Genomic DNA, 26822 nt, shown 5'->3' with positions numbered 1-26822 from the left:
CATTAGCTGCCTGGGAAAAATAATCAGCCCCCAAATTTCATGTAGTTGTAGAGAATGATGAGGTTTCCCCTGAGCCTTCTCCTCTCTAGGCTAACCAATCCCACCTCCTTCAGCTGTACCTTACAGCATTTACTCACCAGACCCTTCACCAGCTTTGTCGCCCTTCTCTAGACCATGCTCCAGCATTTCTTACCTGAATTGAGGGGCCCAGCTATGGACACAGGATTTAAGGTGTGGCCTCACCAGTGCTGAGCACAAGGGTGATTGTTAGCCCAGCGTCACCCAGTTGTATCCCTCAACTTGATGTAAAACGTCTTCTTTGTTAGGATCTGTGTATCTGTGGGCAGCCTTTGCTACAAGGGATCTGAGGGGCCTTGAGAATCCAAATACTATTTTCTCAGAAACCATTCTAGATTAGGCTTAAAATATGTCTTGAATAAAACTTGCTGAGATTACTGGGTTTCTCTTTGGAACAGAAGGACTTACATTTTTAATGTACCAAGAAAAAAAATCTCAAGTACCTTGTTCACACAGGATTAATAGCAGAGACTGAAATTCAATCTGAACCACGAGCAGATTCTAGACAGTATAAGGAAGGAATCAATCTCTGTCTGTGGCTTTGGACTAGAGATAAGATAATGATTCCCTATCCCTACACCATTCTCCTAAATACAAATCAGTGTGGGCAACAGTGATGGCTGATACTTTTTCACAGATGGGTTTCTTAACAGTAAGATAAGAAGACACATTACACTTCATTTTCCAATGCGTTGGAATTCCAGTGTTGTTGCCACGAGAATGGTGACACTGCATGGACTGCATGTGCAGTTCATGCATTGTGTTAGAGGGAAATAAGACTTGGGAACATTTCACTGATGCTCTACATTAAAGTGGGCATAGGAAGGGCTGCCTGTAAGTCTGCCATTTGCAGATCCTTGGCACAGTAGCAAACCTGCAACTGTAACTGCAACTCTGTCTGAGGGGAGACAGTATTTATCCTGGAAATTTTGGATGAACCCATCCAAATTTTTGCTTAACAGAGGAAGTACTGCAACACTTTGTTCTTTGTGGAAATTACTTTTGAGTAGATATGCAGCAGCAACTGGGAAAGAAGCCAGAGCATAAGGTGTCCTGCAGTGTTCGTGAATTAGAGTGAGTAAGAAGTTTTTCTACATAAATATATCTGTAGGTGCACTGAGACTAAAAGCTAAAGTCCTGGCAGACTTGTTTTTGTGGTAGTGAGGTTTAACAACGCTCTAGCTCTGACTCTCAGTGGTATACTTTACCTGCAACATAAAATGTGACTGAGAGCACAGGTGTTTGTCACATAACCAATAAGCAGCATCAGTTAAATGTCTTCTAATTTTTTATGGTGAAAAGGTGTCCAGAACAGTTGTATTTTCATGACTTTTTTCCCCCACCCCCACTAGCACACTTGCATGTGGAGTCTTTCCTCTTCAGCACAAACATGTGATGTTTGTTATGGAATTAAAACTGAAGGCAAAACCTTTGGTCTTGAAGATCCATTAGAAAACTTGTTTTTTATTCCTGTGTATTTTTAAAATGCAATTAATTGCAGAGGAACAATATGCCAAGCATTACCTGTCCTGTGTAAGAGAACACAATTCCAAACAAAAGGCACAATGGCTTGATTTTAGTCTGGTACATGTGGTAAGACAGACACAGTGCTAAAGGTAATTCTGCCTCTGACATATTGAAGCTGCATTAATTACCAAAGAGTGGGAGCAGCCCTGCCCTCACAGCTGGGTGTGATAAAAGAGTGAGTGAGTTGGTGGAGAGTCAGTTGGGGTCTGCTAGCTGTGCTGTGAGGAGGAAGGGACAGGAGGTTGTGTGAGGGACAGACAAGGGGAGCCACTGTATGAGGGACAGACAGGGTTAGGTGGCCATGCTAGAGACAGGGAGCAGTGAGCTGGAACTGCAGAAGGAAGAGAGAAGAAGGAGAGAAACAGCCAGAGCTCTGTGGACTTGCCCATGGGATTGCTACATAGAAAAGGCATGGGAGACTTTTAAATAACGTGGTGCTGTTGCTTGAAGCCCCCTGAAGTTTTTATTAAAGCACTTTGAGTGCAGTGGCTATCTTGACCATGACAGGTACACACTGGCATAAGAGTAGAGGTAAAGAAGACTGAATTAACTTCTAATGTAACTACTGATTTGAGGCATCACTAAGGCCATGCTAAACAAAGTAGACATGTCAGCTCATTCTAGAACAGTTTGAGGATCTCTAACATACTGCTATATTCTGTCGTCAAGACATGGCCTTATACATCTAAATATATCTAGCTTTCAGATATTTTACAAAAGTGATATTTTACAAAAATTTTTCCCTAAATTATCTATGCAATTGTTCAATTCTATTTTTTCCAACAAAAATGTAACATAACCTACGCAGGTTTTTTTTACCATTGCAGACTACACATATGACAACTGAATTCCAGGGCTTCAAGCATGGAGCAACTATGTACCATGATTTATAAGGCCAAGTCCTATGACAGCAGGAAAAAAAATCATAATTAAATATATCTCAAACACAGATTCAACAACGATGAGCTTACTTTAACCCCCCTATACCCTTTTAATGTCAAGTAGTTCCCCACACTTCCTTTTCCATCCCTAGAAATTACCGGAGGATATCTAAGAAATGGTTGGTTTTCTGCAATTTCTACTTAAATATATGTGACTTTTTAAGGCTTGCTTATAGTGACAGAAGAAATTAATCATCTACCTAAAATTTATTATCAGAAGATAAACAGAACCTCTAGCAATTTGCAAGAATCAGACCCATCACCCTGGGAGCACTTTTTTTGAAGGCATGTGCATATCTTTCTTTACTGAGGTTTAATAATTCTAGAGTAAATGCACTGGAGATTCAACATTTTTTTAGTTTAATTTTCCCCCTGTAGCACAGAACTGTATAGAAAAGATTTATTAATAAGTGGTTAAAGGCAGACAACTTGCTGCAAAGTTGGAACAAGAGGTCAGGCTTTTCGCTGTGCAAGCAAAAACACCAGCAAAGAAAATAGAAGCCTATGTACTAATCCATTTTCCTCACTGCTTACATTTCTAGCATTACTTATCTTGTATCTGTGTGTATCTCAGAAATTGCACTTCTTTGCATGTGTTTTGTTCTTTCCTCAGCACTCACTGACTACTATGGATTTTTCAAGCAGTCTCAGCATGAAAGGTTGGTAACACATCCTTTGGGGTCTGGATCTCATCCCACTCTGTCTGAGGCTCCTGTACAGGAGCTTTGAAGTCTGGTGGCCTCATCGTCCGCACTATAATCCCACAGGAGCATCTCAAATCCCAGTGCATTTTTTCCTCTCTCATTTCTCTCTAGCTGAGTTTTTTGTCATGTTAACTGGCAGAAATACAGATAACTCTGTCAGACAGAAGTTTGGGCTGTCACCCATGATATTCATACCTTTTTTACCTACTTCCCCTCCAGGTGGAATATTTATAACAAACTAGAGGTCCTTTAGGTTTACAAATAGCGAAGAAGAAAACTTAAACAAAGTAACTGTTATTTATATCTTGAGAAAGTTGTTTACACTTTTTACTTTTTTAGGCACAGTATCTTATCAAGGCAGGTGACAGATACTGTGATGAAGTCATACATCAAACTTGTTTCTCCATAAGGTGATGGTAGTTTTGAGGGCCCTGATGCCACAGAATTACATCTACAATGTAGGATCACAAACCCCTGCAACATTGGGGATGTTAAGAGGATCCTTTTTTTTCTTTCTAAGGTTGTAGCATAAATAATAGAGATCTCTATCCACATGTCTCTTGTTGCTTGCATTCTTAATTGCTGACACAACACATCAGGGAATTAAATCTCAAGTCTAATAATAGCATTAGATCAATAAAGGATTAAGCTTACGAAAATGCTTCTTATGATAAAATTTGAGATACATTTGCTCTTTCTGCTTTATGGTGGTAAGAATTGCAACATTTGCTGGTGGAAGAATCTTTTCCATATATCTAATAAATATATAGTCATGGCGTCTAAGAAAAATGGAGAATGGATTGTTTAATTTTCCTTAGAATGCAGCTATCTGGTCTGTCTGAGCACCAGATAGTCGTTCTCTTGATGGTAAGATATTTTTTATTAAAGTAGGTAGTAAAGATGGCATTGAGAGCACCTGAAGTCTTTGTAGAAGTAACTGGAACTGTGGCTATTATAAACAATTTTTTTTTTATTGTTTGTATATACATTCTCAGATATTTTAAGTGCAATTTATAGTAACAATTAAGCCTAAAAACCTGTTAGAAACACATCATCTATCAAGCTGAAAATCGTTGTCTTTCATTTTAAAGCTGTCAACTTCCAAGCAGCTATCTTTAAACAGGTCCAGACATATATAGATAGTAGTCATGTTCATGATTTTACATATTCATTAATTTTTTTTTAATTTTCTATTCTAAGCAAAATATTTTTGAACTTTAAAATGTCGAGACTGTTCATTAGAATTTATTCTCTAGTAGTGTCTACCACAAGGTCACAGTCGTAAGCTGGTTTTGTGTCATTTACTCTGAGTATTTAAAGAACAAGTTGAAAAATAAAAGGAACCATAGTGTTACTTATAAGAAGCTCTTAATAAACATTCTGCATAGCAGTCTAAAATGACTTAAAATAGCTTTAAAAAAGTTACAGAGAATGAAATAGGAAAAGAGCAAAACAAAATGAACAGTGTTGTTTTACTCCAAATCCACCATTTTTCTGCAAGTTAAATATCATATTTATTGTTGCCTAGTTCTGAAATAGCATTTAACAGAGACAGAGAAGGCAGAGAAAGCTGCTGAGAGGTACAAGAAGAATGCAGAATTATTTCTATTCAAGGACAAATTAATAGATTTGTCTCTTCAGTCAGGAAAAAAGACAAATGACTGGAAAGATGTTAAAAAATTTCTCATATGAGAATTACTTAGTGAGACTGGTTGAGGAAAGTTTGTTTATTGTTTGCAGTACAGGAATATGTATGAATCTGGAGGTGATGGGTTAGAACAAAATAAAGAAGTCATTCCTTTATGTGATGGTCTACAGCTACCTGTTTCCCACAGGGAATAGCTTTCCAGAAGTTGTTTGGGATATAAAAATTTTATCTGGGTTCAAAAGTTTATTGAATGAAATCACATAGGAAAATGCAATATTTGGCTTCTGCTCTTTCTGAGTCACAGAAAGCTGCTCTAAATCTAAATCTGGCAGGGTGTACAGCTATGGAAATCATTAGAAGCCTTCCTAGGTCTGACAGTCCTGCTAATCCAACTCAGAAATGAAGCATGAACTTTTTACACTGATTTAGTAAAAAAAAAATTTATATTCATATATAATTTGTAATAGGAACATATAGAAAACATTTTACTATTTCTTTGCTAACAATGTGATTAAAATCTAAGGTTGTTATATATAATTTTTTTTCTTCCCTCATTTGACAAATAACTGTATAAAAACATTAAACTTAGTTACTTGAATATATTGGATCCTACTCTTTCAGGTCTCATATTTAAACATGTGATATAAAACACACCCTTTTCCTTCTCTTCTTTTGTCTCTGTAATTTGCATTGACTTGTCAATCACATACACTGCATATTAATGTCATATTAAAATGTTATGTTTTTTTTCATTATTCCACTTTTTTTTCATTGAAATTGTGTTATTCTCTGGAGATGAGTAAAAATAAATCACTGAAATCTTTTACCAGGAAAATCTGATTTAGTGTATTTTCATCACATGTATAGTTTTGTGAGTAGTTCATGCCCAGATAGCCAAAGAGAAAATCTAAAAATAGCCTGTCTCTAAAAATGCTTAGAGTACTGTGGATCAAAAGAGTTATGATGCCTGATCCAGGGCGGCTGGGGGGGGCGGGGGGAGGGGCAGATGGAAGGAAAAGAAAAAACAAAGGGCAAAAAGAACCCTTCTTGTAATTAATGTTCAGCTTTGCAAATGTTTATGGTCTGAAGCACTTATACAAGAGAAAGGATTTAGTCCTTTGCATAACCAGAATCATAGTATATCCTACTCCATAAGCATCTTTTAAATGGCTAAGAAAGATAAAACAGTTTTAAAAATTGCAGGAAAAGAAACAATCTTCAATTCATATACGAACACCCATACATATGAACATTATAAGAAATAAATGTAGGCAAAAACCTTGCATAATTATTATAGAGTGATATAAGGCATCATTATGCAAAATCATTCACTTTCTAGATCTTACCAATGCTTGTCTGAATTCATAAAAGCAAATTCTAAAAAGCAAAATATTTGGCAAAAAGGACAGACCGAAATGGGAATAAATAAGAATATTCTCTTTTTTTCTGTTGTAGAACAAATAGTGCTGTAGAATCTATGTGATCCTGCCAGAACATATTTTAATGTTTTCACTGAATGTATAGTTACATTAGATAGTATCACAGTAGTTTTCATACACATCAATTCTATAAAGTTATATTCCTGGCTCCTGCAGAGGAGGTTTCATTTAATTGCAAATGTTTCTTGTGATTAGATTTATTTTAATTCTTTTTCTCTATCTTTTTTAACCAAGAACAGAATCAGTGCATCAATGAAATTGCCAGTTTAAATCACAAATATTGGCGGAGTTGAAAACTGGTGAAGAATAGACTAAAAACAGAAGACATGGAGAGCAGGATAGGAAATATGTAGGCCTTTATAAAAACACCATTATAAACTTTGTTTTTTCTTGGTTATATTCTAATTGTTCCTTGACTCATCCTCATATTTGTAATTATGTATCCTTTACTGCTAGACAGTTCTGTACATTTGCTATTCTACAGGTGAAAAGGTACTTTTCAACATCTATTCTGCATTGTTTTTCTTTCATTTCCACTTGTGCTTACTGAGCTTGTCATCTGAAATCATCTGGAAATCGTTTCTTTTGCAGTTATTAACCACTCCATTTAACAATGTGAGTACTTTAACACGGTCTTACTCTTTTTAAGTAATATTTTTCTTTCTTTTGGTCTGAACTGAAAATGACTTTTAAAATCTCTGCAATTACTATTTTCAGGAGGGCAATATTACTGTGAAATTTTTATCTTGTTTACACAAATACTGTGCTGCAGCTTCTTGTCAAATACATGAAAGTATAAAAGTACTGTGATGAAAAATCACTCTGATTAATCAAAGATGTAAATAACATTTTCATATATTAAAGCACTCATCATTAGCAGGTAATCTAATCAAGGAAACAAGGAGGTTTTGGTTTTTTTCAGATTAATTGGAATTATTTCCCCCATATTGTTAGCATCTAAATCAGTGATTAGATTAATAATAGTTTCAACTATTAGGATAAATAATTCTGAAGGTAAAAGCTTTACTTCAAAGGCTGAAAACTATTTAGAACATTTAAAACATTTTTTTCCTGTTTATAGTTGGAAGACACACAACATTATATGAATGTAAAAGACCAAAATACTTTCAAAACAGACTTCTGCTATTAAACATTAAGGGAAGAAAATGTAAAATCAGAGATTTAAAACAAAAGCTAATCACCAAACAGGTGAAGCTGGAAGAAATCACAGGGTCCAATGTTTCCCAGTAAAGCACATTGACCTAGAGGAGATTCCATGGGTGTTCATCCTGGAGGATTTTGAAGGAGAAAGAGACCCACAACTGTTCCAATGTTGTCACCCTCAAAGCAAAATGATTTTTCCTCATATTCGTGTGGAATTTCCTGTGTTACTGTTTCTGCCTGTTGCCCCTTGTCCCATCACTGGGAAGCTCTGAAAAGATCTGCTCCCATCCTCTTGACGCCTGTCCTCCAATTATTTGTGTTCTTTGATAATGTTTCTCTTCTGGAGGCTGAAGAGGCCCAGCTCCCTGAGCCTTTCCTCATGAGATTCTCCAGTCCCCTATGCATGTTTGTTTCCCTGCTCTGAACCTGCTCCAGGAGCTCCATGTCTCTGGTACCGAGGAGCCCAGACCAGGACACAGCGCTCCAGACGTGGCCACACCAGGGCTGAGCACAGGGGCCGCGCCCAGTCCTGCTGCAACAGCAGAGTTGGGGAGGATTCTTTCTGACAGATTTCTCAGATAAAAATAAAACACAAATGCAGCAATATTACATCTGAGAACTGATTATTAGTAAAGAGAGGTGTTCCTACTGAAAGGGGGATAGAGAAGAGAGCAAAGAGGAGAAAAGAGAGACAGAGCAGAACAGAAGACAGGGACAGGGTTACTGCTGTACTCCAGGCACCCTGTTGGCATCAGCTCGGCAGAGGTACCATGTGTGCTGCGAGCTGTGATGGGTCTGCCTGGCTTCCTCGGAGGCTAGACGAGATTTCCAAGCATCAGCCGGCGGTGTGTCCCTTCCATGGGTGAGGAACAGGCTGCCCTGGCTGCTGCTGTGCCCACGGGGCACTCATGGGGCAGCTGCAGCTCTCAGGGCCAGGGCACGCCAGTGGCTCCATGGGGACACAGTGAGACACGAGGGTGTCGTGGGTCCAGGCTTTGCCTCCCTGGAGGGAGGGCAAAGGTGCAGGACAGGTGTGGACAGGGCAGACACCCAGGGAAGAAGCAGGGAGAAAAAGGTGAGGGAGAGAAGGGAGGCCAAGCTGAGGCTCTTGGTGAGTTCCCGCTCCCTCCAAGAAAAACAAAGCAAAACGTCCCCAACTGGGTTGCAGTTCATTGCTTTTGTGTGCTCAAGCTCCTCCCACAGCCCAATTTCTCTGGCATTTTTCCCGAGCAGTCAGCAGTCTGCCTCGCTGCCCAGTGCGAGGTCGCTTTGCAGCCCGATGGTGGAAGTTTCTCGGCTGGAAGGCGAAGTGTCCCCCTGATAGTAGTTTTTCACCTCATATATAACATGTGATGAGGCATAAATAAAAAAATTGGTCCCTCAAGTTGGACCACTTTCCTCGACCTGCTGGCAGTGCTCCTCCTACTGCATCCCATTGTTCTTCTTGGTCCCCAGGGCACACTGCTAGCTCATGGACAGCTTGTTGTCCACCGGCTCCTTCTCCCAGGGCTGCTTTCCAGGTCGGCCCCAAGCCTCTGCTAGTGCCTGGGGTTATTCTTGCAGAAAATGTAATGGATAAATTCGTGTACATAATATTGTATCAAAAGTTTGGTCTATTAAAAGCTACTCAAGGGTATCTCCAAGAGTCCAAGGCCTATTGAGCAAGCTGTGAAACCACAAAATTTGCAACAGAAATTACATGGCCGGACTGGAGATGACCCATTCATCAAGGACGAGCCTCCACTTCACAGCTGCTCGACATCTGATATCAATCTTGGCGGAGGATCCAGAGGATAATCAAATCAACACCCCAAAGACGAGATCCGGGAAGACTGTTAAATCATCTTTTCATACTTATGAGAAGCCCTTTCAAAACCTCGCTTGGAAATAAAAAGATACATGAATATTTGGACTTTAAATGGACTTAGCCTCGGGATAAATAAACTGTATAAAAACCGTATGCCGAGACCCAGTGTGTGTGGATGAGGTTGGATGGTATATTTGCTGCTGTCACTCTGCCCACCCAGCATTTGATCGATGTTGTCCAATTTCATTGTGGCCTTTCAATTTGATTTTGGAAAAATTGCTAAATAAATTCTTTTTATTTTGATTTGGCTTATAATCATTTATAACATTCTTCTCCTGGTGCAGGACCTTACATTTGCCTCTAACTTACTTATGGTGTTTTCTATTCCAGCTGGTGGATGGGGTCCGCCGCTTGGGACCCAGAGAGCCACAGCCACCCCAAAGGATGTCTCGCTAGAAACAGCTCCTTGGGGGGTTAGGTGCTCCTCAGCTGGCAGAGGGGCTTCTCAGCAACGGGCAGAGCAGTGATTTTTCAGCTCACTGATTTCAGCTATTCAGCTCAGTGCTCTTAGCTCATGCCCTTGTGAGTTAGCCCCTCTTTTAGCCGGCCGTGGTGAGAGAGAGAGAGAGGTCTCGTATGGAATTTCCGCAGGTGGTACTTTATTGAGAGGGTACCAGCGAAAGGCTCTAGGAACGAGGAACCTCTTCCGACCAGAGGAAACCCAGGGGTTTTTATGGGACACTAGGGTGGGAGAAAAAGGGTACCAAACCAATCAATTGTAACAGATCTACATAAAATCCCGAGGGGGCTTGTGGGTCTCCGGACAGGTCGCCGTGGCTAGGAGGTTTGTCTTTGTCTTAGGGGCTCTGGGTGAAGTTGCAAAATTCTTCCTTAACTCCTCAGCTTGGCTCCCTCCAGGGCAAAGCAGCTGGGGCTCCGCCCACTCCCAGAGTTTTCTGCCCAACTTGCCATCTTGTCCAGGTGTCTCTAGATGACAGCACAGCTTTCTGCTGTGTCAGCCACTTTCCTAGTTTTGTGTCGTCAACAAACCCAAAAAATGCCTGTGCAAATGTCTGCTCAGTTGCTCCAACTGCTCTTCCTTTTCTGTGGAGTAATATCTATGAGGAGATGAACTGTGAGCAGGATAGAGATAACATTTTGGCTATTGCGAGTGGGCTGCTGTGTGTGAGGGGAATCTCAAGGGGTGTATACAATTATTACTAATATCAACAAAGTGAGATTAAAATTGCACAGGATATTTCATGACAATTGGGACACCTAAGGAAGCTGTCCCAATAAGAAGGTTTGTAACTAGCAGAAGGAGAGGAGTGAAAAAAAAAACTCAAATTCTTCTGAAAAATATTTAATTAAATTGTATTTGAAATTCCCTTCTCTGCAGTTTAGCAGGGTGGAAGGATATTATTACCACAACTGCTAAAACTAAAAGCAAAATATATTTCTGTCAGATGGTCCCAAACTGCTGATAACAATTTTAAATTAAAAATTAAATGTTAGTTTCTGGACATACCATACTCCATGCTATATGAAGCATCAGTTTATTTCACACATTTGGCAAGAGTACCATAATGAATGCTCAGATTGGAATAATGTTAAAGTCACTAAGTTAAGAACACAGTTGAAATTCTTGTATTGTGTTTTTAATTGTGATGGCTGCAAAATTAAAATGTGAATTAAGAGTAATTAAAAATATATGTACCATCAAAATATGAAAAAAAAAAAATCCACACAGAAATCTGTTAGTATTGCCTGCAATTCCTTTTCAGGAAGTGAAAGGGGAAAGAGAAAGTGAATAGGAAGGCAAAGGGGAAACAACATTTAATAAAACTTCCAAGCCATGTAATTTGTATTTTGCTTAATTCATCTCATATCTACGCAAAATTTTCAAATTTTTTTTTTTTTTTTTTTTTTTTTTTTTTTTTTTTTGTTGTTGTTGTTGTTGTTGTTGTAATGACAGAGGGTAAATCTAGTTTTACTGATTCAATCTCTCTTATGCCTTGGGGAATGCTAGCTTATGGGTTTCATACTTCATGGTTATTGCCTGCCTAGCCTCATTTGACAAGCAATACCAAAAAGTTCAATGACAAAATTTTGCAAACAATTACTGAAATCTTTATAATTTAGCATTTCCAACTACAATAAATTTTGTACATAATCTTATTTTGCATAATTTGTATTTTTATGTATGTTGTATTAATATTGGACTTGAGTTAACATGTATTTAATAACAATTTAAAGATTCTTTTTCAAAATCAATAACATCCTTGTCTCTTTTCAATCTATTTAATAACTGCTTCGTGTTCATTTATTTATTTAATCACTAGAAAGATTTTCAGGCTGTGTGTCTCTTCAGACAAGAAACTTTACTGTTTGTGTAATTATAAAGATCTGTTGATAAAAAATATGTAGTGGTTTTATTAAATATTCTTCTTAAAAGAGACATAATGAAGCAAAGGTGGAAGGGAAAAAGGCAGAAAATCTTTGACAAAACTAGGAGGAGTAAATGGCAAAATATTGGTAAGAAGTTAGTATCATAGCAGTTCAGAACACAGATTAGTCAGTGTTAAATCCTTGGCTTGTATTAGAGGCTGGTCCACATATAATACTACACTATGTACAGGATTTTTTGCTGTTCATTCAGACAGGAGCACTATTGTTCAGAGTTGGTTTACTTGTTAATAAGAACTTTGATGAATCTAAAATATTAGATATGTATGCATCTCATCCATGATATGGAATCCACAATCAAAAATTCCTTTTATCAGTTCTTCCACCTGCAGATATAGAAAGGAACTTTCTATAGAAAATTAAGCATCTTAAACTTAAGAAACTTAAGACATCTAAGTGTCCTTAAACTCAATAACAAAATGTGTCATTGAACTTTTTGAGTAATTAAAAATTATTAATTAGATTTTTATAATCTATTTTTGCTAAAATTTGGTGCCCTAGATGATAACTTCTAATTTTCCAAAGCATTGGGGGTTACTTGGGGGGTTTTTATGATTTTTATTTTAGTGGTCAGTATTACAGCACTTCCCCAAAGCATGTGTACAATACGTTTTTCATAAGCAGTTGAGTACTGCCCTGCATCCTGAGGAGTAGCAAAGGGGAGGAAAAAGAAAAAATATAGAGCTGTCTTAAACAAATTTTACCGAAAGAAAGAAAAAAAAAATTACTTGAGAGATCCTAACCTGTCTTGGTTGGAATTTGTCATTGCATTTTGAGTTCAGTTAAGCCTTGGAGCAATCCAGGTGGATTGCAATCAAACTACATCTGGAGTAATTCCTACTCAGCATGAACAAGACTGAAGGCAACAAGCAACAGCTGTTCTACATTGCAGCTTTCTACTAATGTTACTGTATTTTTAGGACATTATAAATGCACAGTTTATACACAGTCATACTACATAAATTTGTTCTACTACTACCCTGAACAAAGCTTAGCAAAGCAGTCTAGCTTAAAGTAATACTAAAAATACTTCCTTATTTGAACACTATTAAACTCCAGTATTCCTATTTTTAATCTTTTGGCATCTTACTTCCATGGAAAACTCAGATTCTTTTATACTGAGAGTTCTTCCCTACATGTGCACAGTGAGCCACAGACTAAAAAAGAAACTAAATTTCTTTATCACTGAAAAGTAGGTGACTTATGCCATCTAGTCATAAAGGGCAACTCTGATCTGAGGTAAAGGTAATGGAGAAAAAATTTGATACTTCATATTATTAAAGTCACAATTCATTTTAAGTACCTTAAATCCATGGAATGTTCTGATTTTAATATTTATGCAAAATATGTAGTGCAAGGAATTTGGGTGGGTTTTTTTTTTTTATTTGGCTGGGGGTTTTTTGTTTGTTTTTCTTTTATTTAAGTAATTACTTATTGTTTAAAAAGACATTCTAGCATCTTCTGTAACTGAAATGTTTGGTGAAAGAGGGATTATAGTGCATTGAGCAGCTGAAGAGGGGTCTAAAAATGAAAAGTGTTAAAAGAATTGGAAGAAGTATGTGTGCCTGATAACTGAAATATGATGTTGACATTGCTGTACATTTGTGAAGATGAGGTCTAACTTGGGGTCTAACAAGTATCCTTTGTCATTTCCAAATGTTTGTCCATTGCCTTTCAAGGAATTTATGACTGATGACCTTTTTATCACACAAACTGGCTTAATCTCTAGACTGTGACATGAACAGTAGTATTTCTTACTTGACAGTATTGTGCGAAGGAGAGAACAGAATTTTCAAAGAGTTGCTGGAATCACTTATTTTGGTGGATCAATACAACAGCAAATTAATTGCTTTGGATAGAAACAGGAGGTTGAATTACTTGCAATATACTGTTTGAAGATTGCTGGTTTTATGACGTGAAATACAGTTGGCAAAAGTGCTGAAAGTATTAGCATATTTTAAGGGGGATGGACAGCTCTTAGACACAAACCTCTGAAGATTTCCCAGCATCTGTAATAGAATATGAGTTGCAGACTCATCATATTCTGTACCAAATAAAAAATGGATAATGGAAGTGAAGGATTATAATTTAACAGGCTTTGTCATAAACAATTTGGAAACAGATGTGCTGTGGAGAAGCCCAAGTTGTACAATCCAAATTAGTTTTCTTTCAGGCAGTAAGAAAGGTTATACCCCACTTCACTTGGACTTATATAGTACTGATGTCTGAGTATGAGGGAGTCAAGGTTCTTCATAGTCAATGCTGGATAAGGATGCTTTTTAGATTCAATGCATATTTTAATATTTACTTTAGTATTCCAGCAGCAATAAAATGAGTGAAAGAGTTATACTGAGTGGGAAACGTAGTAGTGCAAAGACCATCATACCTACTTAAACCAAACCAAAAACCCAAACAGCAGCAAAACACCAAAGAAATAAGGCAAAAAATTCAATACAAAGCAAATAAAAAAAAATAAAAAAATAAATTAAAAAAAAAAGTACAAAAACCCAAAAAGACAAAAGGAAAAAGGCACAAAAGCCCCCAAACTGGACTGCAATAAAATTTGAAAGGCAGTTACATCTTACAGTCAGGAACACTACTGTAAAACTGAAGAGGAGATAGGGCCAGCTGCTCTGTACAGCAGATCCATCCCCTGTACTGCAGAGAGAGCTAATATTAGCACTGTTGGCATGAGTAAGACCCTGACATTTCATCTATGGAAAATTAATTACTTTGGGGCTCCTTTTCTTGTCCAGCAAAGACTGCCACACAGGCATTTTCTAGGATGTAGCCGATATAGCACTGATGGATTTTTCCCTGTATATGAAAAAGAAAATCAAAATAATCCATGAATGAATGAACATGAAGGAGGAAAGAAACCAGTGTTCAGCACACAAAGCTTGATTTCATGTGAGAAAAAAGGAATAAGGAAAAAAGGAGGGGAGGAATGATACTACACATAGGTTTTTACACAAAAAAACCCCTTAGTGGGTTGACCTTGGGTGGATGCCAGGTGATTACCAAGCTCCTCAACCAGTCCCTTTCCTAATGGTGCAGAGGAGAGAAAATAAGATAGAAAACAACTCACAGGTTGAGTTAAGGCAGTTTACTGAAGCAGAAAGAGGGAAAGTTTGCATATGTATAATCAAAAAGGAAAAAAAAAAAAAAAAGTTTATTCTGTACTTCCCATGGGTGGGTGCTCTTCAGCCCCTTCCTGGCAAGCCTCAGCACACATCACTGCTGCCCAGGAAGGCAAACACTGTAAATAACAAATGCCCACCCTGTTCCTCCTCCTTTGCTTAGCTTTTATATCCCAACTGACATCATACAGTATGAAATACTGCAGTTTAAACTGAGTTAGCTGGTCTTGTGGTGTCCCCTCTCAACATCTTGCCCACCTCCAACTCCTTGATGGGAAATATTAGAGAGCCAGCACTGCTCAGCAGTACCCAGAGCACTGGGGTGCTATCAACGCCTTTCTTGCTGCCAGTACAAAGCACAGCACTAAGAAGACTGTGATGGGAAAATGAGCTCCAACTCAGCCAGACTAAACTCAGAAATAAAAGGGATTACTGGGAAATGTATGAATATTTTAGGTTGAATATTAGTTCAACAGCATGAGAACTGTTACAGTGAAACAAATACAGACAGTGGTCACAGCTTCACAATAAAATCAATTATTTTTTAACAAAGCTTCTGAAAATTGACATCTCCAAAATCTTCAGGACCTGTTAGTTCTGCATCTGCAGTCTTCCTTTAGTGCAGAGAGTAGATAGACAGCAGATAGACAGCTTATTCCTGTGGGCTGAGTCCTTGAATGCCTCAAGAAGCAGCCAATTCAGTGTCCTCACTTCACTGAGCAAGTCACTGGGGTTACTCTACCTGTTACTGTCTCTCTTCTGACCAGGTCTTTGTTTAATGTATTTATTATGTTATCAAATAACCTGACAAAGGTTATGGAACACTTATTCAATACAAGTAGACACAATCATGCAAACTAAGGTGGTGACAAAATCAGCAGGGTTAATAAATCTTGTTAACAGGATGCACACAAGTTGATTGCAGAGCTGATAGCTTTGACTTTTGCTGCTACAGCGGAGAGGAAAAGGGAAACCATAGGCTGGAGAGAAAAGATGAGGATATATAAAATACATATAAAAATTGAAAATACACTAGAAATTGAAGATTAATAATGTTGTGGTGATGTCATCCAAAGTTAGATAACAAAATAAAAAAAAATTCTTAAATATACTAAGGAACAAAAGAAAAGTACATGGAATTTAAAGATTTTGGGGCACATCACAAGGCTAATGATGCTAATGGGAATAAGGTTCATGCTTTTAAGACTACCTTCTTCTCCCTATAGCAGAAGATAAAGAGCAACTACTATTTAGATGAACCATACCATGATATATTCACTCACTAAGGAGGAGGAAGATAAGAGAGAAACACCATTTTTTCTAGCATATATTTTCAGAAAAACTAAACAAACAGATAAATATTTGATAACCTTTGCGTATGAGAAATTTTAAAGCCAAAGGACATAAACTGCTGGATAATATGTGTATATTTATGGTACTGATTATGTTTCCTTTGTTTTCTTCCCTCACTTGGTGGACTTCTTCCAATACAGACACTTAGGTTAAAAAAAAAAATAATATGGTTTTGGGCTCTTAGAATACACTAAAATAGAACTGGTGCCTGTGGGCATCACAACTTGTATTATTGTCTTCGTTTTTTTTCATTTTGTTTTTGTCTTCCTTCTTTTCTATCATGTAAACAAAATACTTTTAAGTGAAGCATAAAAAATTATGAATATCATATTAAGAATCCATGCAACCATGTTAGAATTTATGATCTTTACTGAGGGAATTCCAAGAAAATTGATTTACAATATCTTAAGGAGAGGAACTGTGTGTATATGAAATGTCAAAAATATTTTCCCACAAAAAAAAAAAGTAGTGTTATTAGGGTGTTAATGCTAATCTAAAAATATGATTCTGGTATTTTCCAGATTTTATAGAAATTATGCAATATCATAACACTCTCTTTATCTTCAGAAATGTTCATGTAATGAAAAAGTTTTTGCAAAAAGAAAAACACTTTCTGTTTGATGTGTAGGATATGTAAGCAAAAAATAAAAAATCTGCTAAGAGAAGAGGATTTTTTTATGAGCCATACAAAATAATTTAAAATAAAAGGAAGGTTCTCTGCTGCAGTAAATTACTTTTAATAAGCATTACATTACATAAAGCACAAGAAAACCAATAGCACTTTTAGTATTTCTACCACTTAGAAAAAATTTCAAAAATAAGGCCATAAAGAGCATAATAATGAGTATAGGTAAAATTAATCATTTTGGTTTGCTCAATATCTTGATTGATATTAAAATGTAATGCTCAACATGTTAAACAAACAAAACAACAGAAGAAACTATGCACAGGCATTATTTTCTACTGTAGGTACAGAAAATTACTGATTAGAAATTTAGTTTTCAGAGTAATGTCTTATGTACACTGTTGTAAATTTCTGTAGAGATGTCTTCTAAAACTGTGATAGTTAAATTGCAAATAAGTTTATACATGAAAGACTGAAAAAAATACAACACAAAAAATGCTATATTTTAATGTGTTAAGCCAAATACTGGGATGAGAGATGCATACTTTCATAACCATACTTACCGTGGTGTCTAAATTCACAAGTGTTGGCAGGTAAAAATGTTTCTGTGCCAGGAAACCCATAAATTTCCTGTATCTTTTTGAATTACAACAGTTTGGCTCTTGATTTTGACTAAACTCACCATTTTCCTTTGGCCAGAAGTTAGAAGTCTTGTGATAAACTGGTTCATAAACTGACATTGGAGAGATTCATTAAAATCACACTAAAAAAACCCAGTTGCCTTGTTTTCACACTATAAAACCAAACATATTGTGGTGATTTTTTCAGTGACACTGTTATTCTGCAGATTTCAGCATCAAAGATGTTTAGAAAGCTCACTAAAAGCTGACTATGACTGTTGTTCCAAAGTACTGAAAACTCTCAGTCAGATGAGCCTGGATCACTTGGATCATTACAGCCATAACAGCTTTGTAGTACTGAAACAGCAACTTCACTGAAGCCTATGTCAAAGTATCAACCCAGGGAAGAGTCAGTAAAATCAGGTATTCAGTAGCATATCAGAACTAGAAATAATAAATTTATATCACAATAAAACAGAGACAGAAGGTAGGATTTTCTGTCATTGTGAAGTCATTTATAGACTAAATGTTGTTAGTCAACAAAAGATGTCTATGTATTTGATATTATCTGATCAATTCAGATATGATAGTTATTCATGGGGATGCAAAAAGTGCAGAAAAAAAGTGTCTGATTTTCTCACACAGACCTTCTCAAAATTTATTTTATTAATAGCGTTAGCCCTGATTCCAGACACCAGGGTTAAATCATACACCTTTCTTAAAACTGTCATTGAAATCATGGATCTGTGACTTCCCTTGCACCATGCATTCTCAAGTCACTTTGCTGCCCTTCACTTTCTCATCAATTTTTTTTTGGTTTTTCTTCAACTGGTCAGGAAATCATCAAAGGAACTCTGTAATCTTCATTACTTTGAGTACTTTCACATTTGCTGGGATTTTTATGCAGGTGGTTGAAAAACTAAACAATTTGTGCAAAATGAAGGATGTACTATGGATTATTTTACTACTTTTGAGCCTTTTTAACATTTATATTCTCATGTTTGTTTGGTTTTTTTTGACCATGCTTCTTTTCTCTCTATCTATATCTTCTTTTCTCTCCATCTCTCTATCTATCTAATTATTTTTTCTTTAGTGCCAACCCACATTCAAATGGCCTTTTCCTACTGTTGACATAACTCTTAAATTCAGTTAGGTGGGTTTTTTCCAACTTTTTTTTTTTTCCATTTTTTCTGCTTTTAGAACATCTTGCTGCCCATTTTCTTTTCTTTTCCCAAAAATTAGCCTCCACTCAACACCTACCCTTCTCATTTCCCAAAACTTCTCACCTTTTACAAAGAAGCTCTCATTATATTCATTACTACTCTGGTTTTTTTCTGTTGTTTCTCTTTTACATTTTTATGTGAATATATTTTAAATTATTATCTATTTCTCCAAGCAAATAATTTTTTTGATTTTTTTTCATATTTGTAGCTGTGTGTCTTCATTATTTAGGGATCTATTTTGCTTTTAAGTAAAAAACCTCTAAATATTTGCTTTACCATGAAATCAGATGTCTATGCTCTTTTCTGATGTCAAATTTTTGTTTTCTGCATTCTTTTTTGGACATATGAAGATATTTTCTATATTTCTCAGGGAATCTGGTTCCAAAGGACTCACCAAAGACATTTCCCTGAGACATAGTAGTTTTAATAACTGTACAGATCTGGAGAGACTTTTCAACTGTGGGATTCATGATTATATCATGGGAGAAAAACTTACATGAACCCTCTTTCACCTTAGAAGAAGAAGGGAAGGGGAATAATAGAAGCACCAAGATTCTAAAAGACCCAGTACTCGAGGTATGGTTTCACCTGTGCAAAATATAGGGGTATGATCACTGCCCTGGTCCTGCTGACCACATTATTGCTGAAGGAGGCCAGATGCCATTGACCTTCTTGGCCACCTGGGCACACTGATGGCTCATGTTCAGCTGGCTGTCTGTCAGAATCCCCAGGTCCTTTTCTGCTGGGCAGACTTCCAAGCACTCTTCCCACAGCCTGTAGTGCTGCCTGGAATTATTGTGACAAAAGTGCTGCCTTAGTACTTTGCCTAATTGAACCTCACACTCTTGGCCTCAACCCACTGATCTAGCCTGTCCAGATTCCTCTGCAGAGCCTTCCTAGCTTTCAGCAGAATGACACTCCCACCCAACCTGATGTCTTCTCTGAAATTATTGAGGGTGCACTCGATCTCCTCATCTAGATCATTCATAAACATATTAAACAGGAGTGGCCCCAATAGTGAACCTTGGGGAATCTCAGCAGTGACCCTCCACCAACTGGAAGTAGAAAATTTCACCACACTTCTCTAGCTGTCCAGCTGGTTCTTAACCCAGTGAAGAGAGCACCTGCCCAAGTTGTGGGGTGCCAGCTTTTCCAGGAGAATGCTGTGGGAGACAGTGTCAAAGGCTTAACTGAAGTTTAGGTACATCCACAGCCTTTTCCTCACTCACTAGGCAGGTCATCTGGTCAGAAAAGTAAATCAGGTTGGGTCAAGCAGGATCTGCCTTTCCTAAACCCATGCTGGCTGGACCTGCTACTCTGGTTGTCCTGTATGTGCCACAGGACAGTACTCAAGGCAGCCTCTTCGACAGTCCTTCATAGCATCAGTCAGGCTGATAAACCTGCAGTTCCCTGGATCCTCCTAGCCTTTCTTGCAGATGGTGTCACATTAGCCAACTCCCAGAGTTAACTGGGAGTTAACACATTAGCCAACTTTCCCAGCTTAACTTCCCAGCTAACCAGGACTGATAATAAATAATGGCTTGATGAGTTCTTCTGCTAATTGCCTCAGTATCTTCAGGTGAATTCCACCCAGCCCCATAGACCATTCCAACCCTCTGAGCATCTAAGTGGCACAGCAGGCCACTGGCTGCTTCCTTCTGTTTTACAAGTCATCTCTTCTGCTCCATGTCTCTGTCTGTCAGATCAGGATGGCTTGAGGATAACTGGTATTTCTCTTAAAGACTAAGTCAATGAAGGCTCAGGAGTACCTCAGCCCTTTCCTCAGCCTTGGTAATGATATTCCTTTCCTTGTCCAATAAAAGTAAGATGATGTGTCTCTTGGCTCTCATGTCTCATCCTCTTCAGAGTTATCACTAATCAAGTTCTTCACCACATCATCATCTCTCCTTTGATTTTCCTCCTGGCACACTAATTATCATCTATTACAAATGTAAATCAAGCTTGTAGCACTGAAGTATACTTAACATGTTGCATATACATGAATTGTAATATTTTATCAAGGATGCTCACTCCTAAAAATAATTCGTATGTAACATTTAAAACCTGCTCTTGGCATTTTAAGGACACTTCTTCAGTAAGCTCTGCAGAACCCAGGGAGAAAATGGAACAACTAGGGGGAAAAATAAGCCCCTCTCACGCTTTTTTTAATGAGGTTATTCAGAATATTGTCATTTCTCTCCCTAGCAAGATGCCGTGCTGAGAGCTAGAATAAAGAGCTGTTGTCTAAAAATGTTGTATTTCTTTATAAGTTTTAAAAAACCCTGTTGGCTTATTCAATACCTTAATAAAAGAGCAATTAGCACAAGACTTTATAGTAATAAGTGCAAAGTTTTCTATATTGTGGATGAAAAATAATTTTCTCTACTCAGTGTGTTTCAGGGGTGGTAAAATGCATTCCTTGCTGTTACTGCAGAGGTTTTACAATTTTGTCTACTGATTTCAAAGTTAGCAGGACCATAGTCCAAAAGTAGTCAGCGACGTGTAACTAAGAACCAGTTGCTTATTTCACCATTCCCAGCATCATTCAATTGTATCTTGGAAAAAATTCAGTGTCCATGAAAATACTAACTAACAAACACCTTAAAGATGCATAAAATTACATTAAATTACTCTGTAGTACAAGCTGGTATGTTGTTACATTAATAGCTCATGTTTTGTTTTCTTTGGGGTTTTTAGGGTAATTTGTAGTTGAACAGACCCATTTACTGAGATATTCTTCTTTCACAATCCAAAATAATTGAAATTTATTTGCTTAAAAAAGGACAGAATCTTACCATTTTAATATACAGACAATAATTCTCTTATGGGAATTATTTTTTGTCAAAAATTAAAGATGGTCCTAAGATCTGTATTTATTATCATGACCTGTCCCAGAGTTCTTGTTTGGCCTCGGACAAATCCCTGTGAACCCTACAGTACTGCTAGTTAAGCTTTGGTTTTGCTAAACCTGAGTTAACTGTTATTCTAAAAAAAGTTTTAATTTCTCAGGAGAGTTTTTTCATGATTATACAGGCCACACTTTGATTTTTCTCACACCATCTAACTAGCAAATCACATTGACTTCAATAAAGGTTCCATTAGGTTAGCCTATCTGATCAAAACTCAGAGAAATATAAAACCTTTTGTAGTGCCAGATGAAAGGGTAGGTAATTCACTGGCTAGTGGATCCACTACTTGAACAAGAATTTAGGAAATCTGGCTGATTCTAAGTAGTCTTATGGCCTCTTTCTTAAGTTCAAGACTACTTGAAATTTCAGGATGTGACACTTCTCTATCCTCACTTTTGTAAGCAACTGCTTTGGGGTCTCACAAATCAGGGGACCTAGGAATTTGGCCATTGTTATTAGGATGGTTTCAAAGCTACAGAACTGGCTTTTTGTAAGAACACTGTGTTCATTTATCTGGGAGGGAATTCAGACCAGAGGGATGCCCCTCTGGTTACCCTGTTGAGGTGCCTATGTACAAGACTCAGGTGGCCAAGCATAGGAAGAGATATTTTTTTCTGCATAACATGGAAAAGGAGACACATGGTGGAGGCTTTCAGGTACCTTTCTCATATGAGTATTCATGCATTTTACCTGCACATTTTATGAAATAAAATGCACAAGAAAAATACACAGAGTATTCAAAGAAGTGTTGTTCTCCTTGACGAGATATTTTATCCTTGGAACAGGAAATAAAAAACCCAAATGTCCTTATGTTGTCCATGACTGGTAAGGTAAATTAAGGTAAACCTTAATTTCATTAAGACTGAGGGTTCTTTCTTTGAGGAGACAGTTATGGTAGTTGGTAGATTCTTCTTCAAGTATTCGCTACGTATCATGTGGGTGCAAGTTTTGAAGAGAATAGTCAGCTCTATTAATTAAAATTCAGTACTGCGGATATGCTTAATTTCAAATCTCTTGGAAAATTATGCACAGTTGGTTCATGTCCACAGATTTCTAAGAACTTCTTTGTTACACAGCTGCTGCAATTTTTATTTCTAGTCAATTATTTCTTTCATAATATACTCAAGCTTTTAAAGCAATTTGGTAAAACTGCAAAATGTAAAAGGACTGTAACCCTCGTAAAAAAGCAGTGATAACACAGAAAATTGCTGTGAATGATGTTCTGTCACGTAGGTGATAAAAAGGAATTAGAAGCAAGTGCTTCATCGATTGCTAATATGATCACAGAATCATCACTCTGCACTCTGGAAAGTAAGCAGCTGACAGTCTGGTTAAATCATAATCATCATACAATTAGTATTTTTGCAGCTTTAAATGTGAGGCAACCACAACTCTAATTTAAGGCATCAAAAAGTGGAACCAAAGACTGCACAAAGGTCCTAAGGAAAAACTTGAGATCCTGCATCACAAATGGCTGTTTGGTCTTGCAGGGGTTTTCCCTTTGGCATATTAATCCCCCAGAGCCCTTCAGCATTTAGGATTCTTGGGGTGTCTTCTGAAAGGAGCCTGACATGTCCGTATTGACAGTCCTGAAAGAGCTTCAAGCTCCTAAATCCTGATGGGTGCATTGTCTTGATTTTGTATCACTGTGACAGCCAAGCATGCTCAACCCTGCCTCCCAGGTCTGGTGTCACAGGATGGGGATTGTGAATTCCCAAGCCACAAGAATTTCATAGTGCCCTGCAGTCAGGGTCCAGGACAGTGCCCAGAGGTTCACAACTGTGCCTGCAGTGGACCTTTCTGCTGATCAGCAGTTTCCTCGTCTCCTTATTTTCTTGTCAGAATAGTATAAGCTTCCAGTAGTAAGCTTCCAGGAAGCTGTGAAATATTTTATGGAGAGAAATGGAGAATTTTGCACATGATTTGAAGTTGCTTTATAAAAATTGCTAGAAAATATATAATAGATAGTAAAACATGAGAAAATTGCATTTACAAGAGATTGCTCTAGTCATTATAACAGGTCTTTCCTATCTCTTACTTCCAGGATTCTGAGAAATTAGATTAGTATGAGTAAATTTTTGCTTCCCAAACTGTAGAAACACCTGACTTCTACCATGTTCTTTACTAAAGCTGTATCTTCACCTAGAGAGAATATTTTAGATGCCATTATATTCCAATGATATTTGATACTTTTTATTTTTTCCCCATTTCATGGAGGAACTTACTCAATTTTTTATGCATAGAAAGAATTTTGCAAACTTTCCTTCTAGAATATCCATGGTATTCTACTCAGTATCATTACTAAGGACACTATTGCTTAGAGATATATTCCTTTCAGATTTAAAGAATCTGCAAATATAATGCGATATTTAAAAATACAGTACAGCTTGGGTTTTCTTAATACATTTATTTTACAATTGATCACTGAAATAACCACTCAGTTTTCAGTCATTTGTCTCCTATCAATAGATTGTGATCAGCAAAACAGCTTTCATTACACTGAAATGAAACCATATATACTGTGGTTTTAGCTACTGAAGTATGTATTTTACTGGAGATATATATGTAATGTAAGCCAGAATCTCTTTAGCTATGGGCTTACCAAAATTGCTACTTTATAGGCTTCTACTTTTCTAAAATGAAGGCTTTTTTCTTACTATCCTTTTTCATTGCAGTTTTTTCAATTTCAATTGCATTAAGAAGAAATGTAATTCATGCTTCCTCTTAATTTGGCCTGAAAATGACATAAAAAGCAAAGCAGACTTACATCAGGTGAAGATAATGGCCATTATTGATATTAATTTAAGCAAATTTCACTGTTTCTTAAGTATATGATGTGCCTCTGAAGTGGCCATATTAGAAGGGAGTAAGCCAAAAGGTCAGCTTTCTAAAAGGAAATGGACTAGTAATATCTTGTCAAACTTCTGGCATTTTTGTCTTTTTTACCATAATACAAGCCTGGAACGTAAATTGCTGAATAAATTAGTGGAACTGTTCCAAATCTTTACACCAAATGTAATTGTTTGACAGGAAAGTGAGAATACAATGAAGATTCATAATCTTAGAAATAACACTGTTCTGATTTTGAAAGATGGAACAATTTCAAAACAGGTCAAATAGCTTCATAGTGCATTTTGTAAATATGAGTTGTGCAGAAGTGGAGAAGAATTACTTACGATATACCACCTAGTACTTTAGAATCATCCCTTATATCCCTAGGATAACTGGACAATCAGTGACATAAAAGAGATAAGTTTGAGTTTACATTAAAAAGATAAAATAATATATACAATTAAATACCATAATTTCTATAAAAAGGAATTAAATCAATATGAAAAGTTGTCTATTGAAAAAAGTTGAATTACCAACTGGAATTTTAATTGAATTTTGACTCTACAAACCAAACCAAGCCATAAAATCAAAATGTGCTCTCTCCTTCCATTAAAATAAACAGCTCAGTAGGGGATATGAAAAAGAATATTTTGTTCCTTCTCCCTGATTTTCATGTTTTGTTAATAGGAACTGCTTATAATATGGAAAATATTGCATTCCTTCTTGAATATATAGCTTTACTCACCTTGCCTTTGACAAGACAAAGTAAGGTCCTTTTCTTCATTTAAGCATTCTGGATAGGAAAAGAGATGGTGTTGACCTCAAATATCTCTAAGTAGAAGGTTATTCTAAAAACAAATCAGGGCATATACTTTGATACTGGGAGGCTAAGTTGTTTTTCATGCTCTCTGGAGAAGTCTTATTATGATTGTGATTCATTTCAGATGCAGTTTGGGATGTATATTGATCAAAACTTATTAACTCTTCATGACCTCTTAAGATGTCTGTGACAGCAGCTACTGGTAAAAGCCCATTTTACAGCAGCAGGATATTCACACCCTACGGAACACTAATTGAACACTTGTTGACAGTCTGAACAAACACAGTGACCACATTTCCTTCCCATCATCAATGTCTTTATCCTAGGGCTAAAACACAGACACAGGTAATGTTAATTGTGTAAAGCCACTGTGCAGTGCCTACAGTTTTTACGCTTTTGATACAAATAATTGGTAGCAGGGTGGTGGAAAAAGTGGAAGATATCTTTTGGAGTTATTAACATTTCCCTTACAAAAGCAATCATTAATTAATTATATTTGCTCTGCACTGTTTTCCCAGCAAGACATAGGTGTTTTAATGATAGATTATAACAGCTTAAGCACCTTTTTCTTGTGTATAATAACCGTCTTGAGGGACTTATTGCCATACATCAGTGAGGAAATCAAAGCTCTAGGGCATTAAAGACCATCACCAGAAGTCTAGTTTTCTGATGCCCAAGTCCAAACCTGAAATTTTTAGAGTGTAGTCTAGTAAAGGGGAGTGACTCATGCTTTTTTTTTTTTTTTTTTTTTTTTTTTTTTTTCCCTAGGGGTATGATAGTGTTTCCTTCTGACTATTACAGTTCTTAATGTACTGGAAGGTCTTTGTCTGAGTGAATAACAGTACTCACAATGTTAAAAAATTATGTTTGTAATCTTCAGATAAATTGTATCCTTGTCACATGTCTACTACCAATTCATTACCACTAAAACATTTAATTTTTCATGAAAACTACAAAATCTTTATCATAGGAAAGTAACATGTTCCCCTTATTGACACTAAATTAGAAGATAGGGCATTGCTGATCTAGTCAGACTTCATCACATTTATTTCTGATTATGGAAAACTATGTTATAAAAGATTGCACCACATTAAAGATTTTCTGGTTCTGAGTAGTGTATGTACCTCCTGTCTCTTTATGCCTAGAGCATCTGTTAATAGGAGTATTATCAATTCCAGCTGCCTAAAGGCAGATTGTGAGGAATGCATTTGCAAAGCAATCTGGTGCATAAAATGTGTAGAATTTTCTGTGCTGTATCAAATCATACTTCTTCAGTTTCATTTCAAATTAACTTACCAATCACTACAGATAATGCAATAGTCTGAGTGCGTGATCTTACAGAGTCAAGAAATAATACTTGGAATAGAAAAGTATTAACTCTCTTAAATATTTTAGTTATCCTTTTTTTTTCTTTCACTAAAAAGTCTCATTCTGTAAACAAGACTATTAAGATCAGAAAAAACTGATTTATTTTTATGAAGATGACAATAAACTTGTCCGGGGATGGAACCAGTCAACACAGTGAG

General features: G+C 36.8%; 1 long non-coding RNA gene across 3 annotated transcripts in view; it reads left to right on the top strand.

Moving 5' to 3' along the window:
* The window catches only part of LOC136357834 (uncharacterized), a 732797-nt gene that overhangs the window by 26433 nt on the left and 679542 nt on the right, over positions 1-26822 (top strand). The gene's annotated exons all lie outside the window — the stretch shown is intronic.

Source organism: Sylvia atricapilla, chromosome 2, assembly GCF_009819655.1.
Source record: "Sylvia atricapilla isolate bSylAtr1 chromosome 2, bSylAtr1.pri, whole genome shotgun sequence".
NCBI classification, from domain to species: Eukaryota; Metazoa; Chordata; class Aves; order Passeriformes; family Sylviidae; genus Sylvia; species Sylvia atricapilla.
The sequence above is the reverse complement of the archived record's forward strand: the minus strand, read 5'-3'. Positions and strand labels throughout refer to the sequence as shown.